Here is an 8,021-nt window from a genome sequence, read left to right on the forward strand (position 1 = left end):
GGCCATTTAGGGGCAAAGCACTTGACAAGAGTGCAGAGCAGGTGTTGTGGGAGCATTATTTGGGAAAGGGGCATGGCTACCACCACCAAATCCCAGGACTCAGCTACATCAGTACAGAAACGATTTCAATGCGCTATAAAAACGCAACACCAGATGGCGCCAGAGAGCAGGAAATTTTTATATGCATTTTTCCATAGGGTTTTTGTTTTTGTTTTGTTATAACTAATTTCTGACTTGACGGACACGGGTGGCGCTGTGGGTTAAACCACAGAGTCTAGGACTTGCCGACGGGGTGAGCTCCCATTGCTTGGTCCCTGCTCCTGCCAACCTAGCAGTTCGAAAGCACATCAAAGTGCAAGTAGATAAATAGGTACCGCTCCGGTTCTGGCTCTGGTTCACCAGAAGCGGCTTAGTCACGCTGGCCACATGACCCGGAAGCTGTATGCCGGCTCCCTCAGCCAATAAAGCGAGATGAGCGCCACAACCCCAGAGTCGTCCGCGACTGGACTAATGGTCAGGGGTCCCTTTACCTTTACTTAATTTCTGACTTATTTATAGCATCCCCCCCCCCCCCCCCCGTGTATAGATCCAACCCTCAGTTTTCTACTTTTCCATACTCACTGAATGTGCTCAGTCTTCATGCCCAGTTCCCCTTCCCCCAGGCTTTGTTCTGAAGGATTTTTTGGTACTTCTGAAACCCTTGGGCTTCCGGCAAACATCACCCTCTTGTGCAGTAAGGTGCTATGCTGACTAGATTCATACTCATCAGGGCACACCCGCAGCACCCATTTAAAGCATATGGCTCCCCCCCAAAATAAAAAATCTTGGCAACTGTAGTTTGTTAAGGGTGCTGGGAGTTGTAGCCCTGTGGTGGGTAAACGACAGTTCCCAGAATTCTTTGGGGGGAACCCTGTACTTTAAATGTATAGTAGGTCTGACCAGAAGAATTTGCCATCAAATTTGCTGGGTGTCCTAGATGTTTCCTACTCCTCATTTTTGGGAACTGAGAAAATCTCCATCTTACCTTTTCAAGCATAAAAGTGATCTGCATCTGGAAGTTAAATCCAGAAGAAAACGAGGGAAACAATGAAGTGTGGTGAACTGTGGAACACTTTCCCTGCCTTTCTTTAATTTATTTCTTTATTTTGCAAACAGGCATGTATTTATTGAATGAGCAAGTGTTTCTGAGCTATATTACCTAATGGCTGGGGTATTTTAAGTGAATAAACCTGGTGTTGCTCCATCAAACTTCCATCAGCGTCTCTCCCACCCACCCCTCCTTTTCCCCCTTTTCAGTTTCTGTTTTATTCAGTGTTTCTTGTTAGTGCTGCTGCCAAGCTTGTCAAACTGCTGGCAAAAGCATTTGTTTGTGTAGTAAGATGGCTGTAATCTTTCTCATGTGCTATTTTTGGGGCTTTGGGAAGTGGGAAAAAGAAAAGGTCCCCCGTCTCCAAGTTCAGACCAGCTGAATTACTTGGAAGTCCAGTCCACTGGTGTGTGTGTGTGTGTGTGTGTGTGAGAGAGAGAGAGAGAGAGATGCACATTTATAATATATATGTAATTGGCTATACAGTGGCACCTCGGGTTAAGTACTTAATTTGTTCCAGAGGTCCGTTCTTAACCTGAAACTGTTCTTAACCTGAAGCATCACTTTAGCTAATGGGGCCTCCTGCTGCTGCCGCGCCGGCGGAGCACGATTTCTGCTCTCATCCTGAAGCAAAGTTCTTAACCTGAAGCACTATTTCTGGGTTAGCGGAGTCTGTAACCTGAAGCGTATGTAACCTGAAGCGGATGTAACCCGAGGTACCACTGTAATGCGAATTGAACAAGGTTCTTGCATTTGGATCTTCAAGGAAGGAAAATTCGGATTCCTTGTAGCTGAAATTACAAGATGAATCAGGACTTGGTGTATTTATAATTATACTGTGCAACAGTATAGCCAGAATTCAGTATCTGATTTTTTCATTTTTTAGAAAGTTTTTTTTTAGCCCTTTAAGTTGATGATACTGTTATTTTCATCATCAACCATCAACTCATAAAAATAATAATCATAATAAAATCATTAACACATCAATATATATATATAAACTCATACAATAAAGAACGCTGACTGAGATGAATTTTTGAAAATTTCAAGATAAGCTTGAATTTGTGCGCAATCCTTTTCAAATTGTGTAAGAGGGTGCGAGAGGATGTCATAATAAATAAATTAGGGAAATAATAACATTATTTCGTATTCTATGTCATCATTTTTAGGCATTTATGTCAGGGAGGAGGGTTTCTTTTGGCCATAGGGCAGCTGCTCCACAGTCATATTGCTACAATCATACAAGAAGCATCAAGTCCTGTGTGGTTTCTAAATAGCCCCTTTCGCTCTTCCACACCAAGGCTGCATCTGCACTATACATTTAAAGCAGTATTATGCCACTTTAAGCCATCATGGATTCCACCAAATAATCCTGGGAACTGCAAATCACTAGGGGACCCCTATTCCCCTCAGACCTACAGTTCCCCCAAGTTCCCCAGGAAGAGGGTTTGATGTTTAAACCACTTGGAGAACTGTAGGTCTGTGAGGCAAACAGGGCTCTCCTAGCAACTCTTTGTTGTTGTTTAGTTGTTTAGTCTTATCCGACTCTTTGTGACCCCATGGACCAGAGCACGCCAGGCACTCCTGTCTTCCACTGCCTCCCACAGTTTGGTCAAACTCATGCTGGTAGCTTCGAGAACACTGTCCAACCATCTCGTCCTCTGTTGTCCCCTTTTCCTTGTGCCCTCCATCTTTCCCAACATCAGGGTCTTTTCCAGGGAGTCTTCTCTTCTCATGAGGTGGCCAAAGTATTGGAGCCTCAGCTTCAGGATCTGTCCTTCCAGGGAGCACTCAGAGCTGATTTCCTTCAGAATGGATAGGTTTGATCTTCTTACAATCCATGGGACTCTCAAGAGTCTCCTCCAGCACCATAATTCAAAAGCATCAATTCTTCAGCAACCAGCCTTCTTTATGGTCCAGCTCTCACTTCCATACATCACTACTTAGAACCTTTTAAAAAACTCCACAGTTCCCAGGATTGTTTGGAGGGAGGCTGCCTAAAGTGATGTGATAGTGCTTTAAATGGGGCCTAAAATTCAGCACCCCAGTCTGAAGGATGGGCCAATATTGCTTTGAAGGATCCCTATTTCACCAAGGTCCAGAAGGACCAACGTACGTGTGTGTGAGAGAGAGAAACCTTGCAATCATAAAACAGAAAGGAAAGCTGGACACCGGGATCTCTCTGCCAGATGAGCCCCATGAAATGAATGGGTGGAAATACCTGGGACGACGAGGGCTCACGGCAAAGTGATCCCTCTTAATGAGAAGCAGAGCTTGCCATGTGCTAATCAGAAGTTGCTGCCGATCTAACCCATCTTGTCACTTTTATAAAGGGAGCGCCCTTTAAGGGCAACTGGAAAGGGAAAAGGAAGGAGGCTAACGATCGCATATGAAAGCAGCTCATTCCTTGCTGGGTCTCCGACTTCAAACAATGCGGTGCTTTTATGACTTAAAAAAAATGAATTGGGAGTGTTACTTGAGCTTGGATCCTTTTCATCTGGCAAGTGGTGTGTGTGTGTGTGTGTGTGTGTGTGTGTGTGTGTGATTTATTATCATTCTGCTTCTTATTAGAATGGCAGGAGAGATTCAGTTCCGAGGAAGAAAGAGAAATACAACATGTAAGTGTATTGTTTGAGACACTATTGTTCCTTTTCTCTCTTTTTTTTAAAAAAGTGTTTTGGGATGTTTTTACCTGTGTTCTCTCACTTTAAAGAAATAAATAAATCCAACCTGTCATGCTCATGTTCAACCATTCTGGAGAGAGATACTCAAAACAAAAGAAGCTGCCTTGCACTGAGACAGACTGTTCATCCATCTACCACGGTATTTTCCACATGGAGTGACAGGCACTCCCCTGGGTTTCAGATTTTCCCAGCCTTACCTTGAGATGTCAGAATCTGGGGTCTTCTGCATGACAAGGAAATGGATTGTTATGAATTGTAGGTGCCAGGTTTCCCTAAATTCCTGGATTTAGTAAGTGTTAGAATTTAAGTAAGTGGTAGAATGTAAGTCAGACACTTAATAGTTGGGCTCAGGTTCCCATGTTCAGGAAATCGCCTGGGAAAAGAGCCATTAGGAAGAACAAGAGGAAGGTAATGGGAGAGTAACAAAGCAAGTACTCTGTGCCAGCCAGCAGGTGGGTATGATCCCCTCCTTCAACAGAGATAGTTAGGGGAGATGAAGCAGGGTTGAGCAGATGGGGATGGCGTAGGCAGGAGGAAAATAGTGGCACACTGTAAAAAGCAGCAAGCTGGAGCTTAGGGCTAGAGGCATGGAGGAGGATAGAACGACTGACAGCTATTAGTTATGGTGACCATATGAAACCTCCATATTCAGAGGTAGTCTACTTCTGAATACCAGCTTCTTGTATAGTCCACAGGGCTTATTTGGGCTTACTCCTCAGAAAGCATGTACAGAATTCAAGCCATTTATTTTTATTCTTCCTGTTCTAAACTGTACCAAACAGTCTTTTTGAATATGTTTTTTAAAAAACTTACTCTTCTTCCTTGCCCTTTAATTTCCTTTTTTGTCTGGTTATCAATATGTTTTGTGTAAATAATAATAATAATAATAATAATAATAATAATAATAATAATAATATACAGATAAGGAATGATATTCAATATTAGTCATAGAGCAGACTCACTGAGATCAGTAAGTTGCTTACACCCAGTGATTCCCATGAGTCTATTCTGAGTATGAAGAACATTGTATACCACTCATTTTGTGTGTGTGTGTGTGTGTGTGCGCGCACACACACAAAAAAAGCAATACTGATCACCATGAGAAAAGGAAAAAATATTTCTAGACCCATTGAATTCAATGGACTTAAACTGGTGTGTGGCTTAGGCCTCAGCTACACCATACATTTAAAGCAGAATCATATCACTTTATAAGCAGTCACATGGCTTCCCCAAAGAATTCTGGGAGATGTTGTTTGTTAAGGATGCTGAGAGTCGTTAGGAGACACCTATTTGGCTCACAGAGGTACAGTTCCCAGTGTGGTTAAACAGTCAACCTTCCTTCCTAGGGAACTCTGAGGTTGTAGCTCTGTGAGGGGAATGGTGTGGCGGGTGTCTCCTAATAACTCTTAACAAACTACAGTTCCCAGGATTCTTGGGGGGAAGCCATGACTGTTTGAAGTAGTATGATACTGCTTCAAATGTATAGTGCAGATGGGGACTCAGTTGGATACCAACTAGGTTTTTTGTAATCCTGTATTCCAGCATGGCAATCTAATTTTTGGGGGGAAGGGGGGGAGACACCCTGCCCTTGATGGATCCAATAATGTAGCCATTATGGGAAAAGAGAATGACAGCAAACAATTTTTGCGGTTGCTTTGTGGTATCCATGCAGCGGTGTAATAGCAGTCTAGATTATTTGCCGCAGTGAACCCTTCCATTATTTATTTTGATCTAGCTGTGGGTCTAATGTACTAGTCAATCATATGCTAGTTCTTTGTTGTTAAACCATTATCCAGACTGTTATGTATCTTTGGATCTTTGTTGCCATACTGTCCCGCTTTCCCAGTCCTGATTTAAGGCTTGTTTTACTTGGCTCATAGTAACTGTGAGAAAATCAATAATCATTTATTTCCATTAAGTGGCGAGCAGCTTTTATTGCATTCCTGAAGTTTAAAAATAGCAAAGCGGAGTAGGGTTTCCTGAAAATTTCTGCAATTACACCAAAGTCCTCCAAAATAAGCAATATGTGAATTCTCAGACTTTGATGGCTGTATTTTAACAGTGGACGCGGCTGATCTCTGAATGCATTGCTGAAAGTGAGATTCTTAATCAACAGGGGCTTTATTAATATTATTATTCCAGAGAGGAGATGTGAAGGCTGTATTTTTCTGTGCTCTTACTTGGGATTACTTGACAACATGGAGAGCACAATGTGAGATATGAACCACAGCCATCCTTTGAAATTCAGAGTTATCAGAATTTTGCAATTACAATTCTTCAACCAACCAATATTGACAAAAGCACATATATTAGGTACTTAAATATGGATACATCTGTGACCATAACATAGAAAAATGCACTATATTATGAGAAAATGCTCTCAAAAAAATGTGAGTTATTCAAAACTGCACACAAAATTGTACTTATTAGGAGAAATTTGCACAAAAATGCTGAAGGGTTCACATGAGGGGTTTTTTTTTTTCAAAAATGAAAATTGCTGAGGAAATGTTGAGAACTGAACTGAAAATTGGAAGAAGGGGAAATGGAATGAACCAAAATCACCAGATTCTTCCATCCCTAGATATCACTCTCTACCAATAAATTATCATATTCAGATTTTTTACAAATCTGTGTCCTCGTGTTGCGCTTTTGGTGATGCGCATCTCCATCCCAAACCACAGAAGACTTTCAAGGTAAGAACCAGCAACACCTTTAATCAAGCCCAGAAATGAATCACTAGCCAGTAAAACAGAAGCGATGACAGAGTTTGATGTTCCAGCAAACTGCCTCTGTGTTTCATCACCAGCCCTTGAAATGGCTGAAGTTTCCAACTGCGGCAAGTCCTTCGATGAATAAAATACCACTTGCTGAGAATCACAGGTGGGGAAAGTGCTGTTGATCTCATGTCCACCTTGTGGGCTTCCCAGAAGAGGTATCTGGTTGGTTGCTGTGAGAAGAGAATGCTGGACGAGATGAGTCTTTGAATGGTCCAGCGTGGTCTTATGGTCTTATATAAAACCAATGAGCTAGCTAGATATAGATGCTTCTCAGCATCTTGGGTCTCCAGCTGTTTTTGGACTACAACTCCCATCATACCTAGCTAACAAGACCAGTGGTCAGAGATTATGGAAATTGTAGTCCAAAAACAGATGTAGACCCAAGTTTGGGAAACACTGCTTCTGAGGAACAAACACATACCCATCAACTGCCCAGTTTTAAGCGGGATATCCTGGAATCACAGAACCCAATCCCAGCTTCTGTTTGATTTCCAGGTGTCCCATTTTTTTGGTCCAGTGCTCTGATGCAAGTCCTTGCACCAGAGCACTGGACCAAAAGACTCCCACTCTGGCACTCATGATGAGAGTCGTGGCAGAGTGTCGAAGGTCCAGCACTCTGATACGACGCTATGATGAACCCAGAGTGCCAGCACTGTGCTCTTGCCCCACTCTTTCACCCTGCGATCCTCTCACCTCAGTTTTTTGGGGTAAGAGTATGGCGCGGGTCACATGACTCACCCGGGAGCATCACGCGTCACAATTTCAGGTAAGAAAATGTTGGATGGTATGAGCCTCACATATTCCTAACCTTCCAAAATGGTGTCTTTCCCATGTTTCTCTGCTCTAAGAATAAGCCAGAGAGCATCATGGATCAATTTGTTAAAGGATGATGACCCTCATGTTGCAGATTGTCTGCGTTTGGATTCTGTGGTTCACCAGAGAGGCTCTTTAATGAGAAAAACAGGCGACAGGATAAGCAGGAAGCCAAAATAAAGCATTAGGTGGGGTGTTGGGTCAGCAAGCTGACATCTGCTTGAGGTTTCAACTTCAAAGCTGCAAAGCTTAAACTTTTCTGTCTTTTTTTTTTGCCTTGTGGCATAAATAGTTCACAGTGCTAATGGCAGGAAGAAGAAGGGCTCCCTTTTAAGCACCAGGTAGTGCCGTTCCCCAAGCAAATGTTTCTTCTGAGACATATGGAGGGCATACCTTAAGTAAGCATGAGTCATGCGTGAGAACTCCAGCTTGACTTTCTGCTGAAGGAGAAAGATGAATACAGCCACAGATCACCATGCAACAATGAACCGTGCTAGTTTTATGCCTGGAAAAGTTATTCCATGCTCCATAATACTTGGCAGATTATGTTAATAGGGAGAAGGAAGGTTCATGATTGAAGGCAATGAGCAAGATCTAAATTAGGTCAACTTTCACCAACCTGGTAAGTGGGGGTAGAATGCTGCCCTCCAGATTTCATTA

At 42.6% G+C, this 8,021-nt stretch overlaps 1 long non-coding RNA gene across 1 annotated transcript; it reads left to right on the forward strand.

Annotated features, from left to right (window-relative positions):
• Positions 1-3,656: 3,656 nt before the first annotated feature.
• On the forward strand, positions 3,657-7,684 carry LOC307203557. Its single transcript, XR_013833289.1, has 3 exons — positions 3,657-3,705; positions 3,801-3,910; positions 7,654-7,684. It is a non-coding gene; the product is annotated as an uncharacterized lncRNA (long non-coding RNA).
• Positions 7,685-8,021: the final 337 nt, after the last annotated feature.

This window comes from Podarcis cretensis, assembly GCF_951804945.1.
Source record: "Podarcis cretensis genome assembly, chromosome: 14".
NCBI lineage: Eukaryota > Metazoa > Chordata > Lepidosauria > Squamata > Lacertidae > Podarcis > Podarcis cretensis.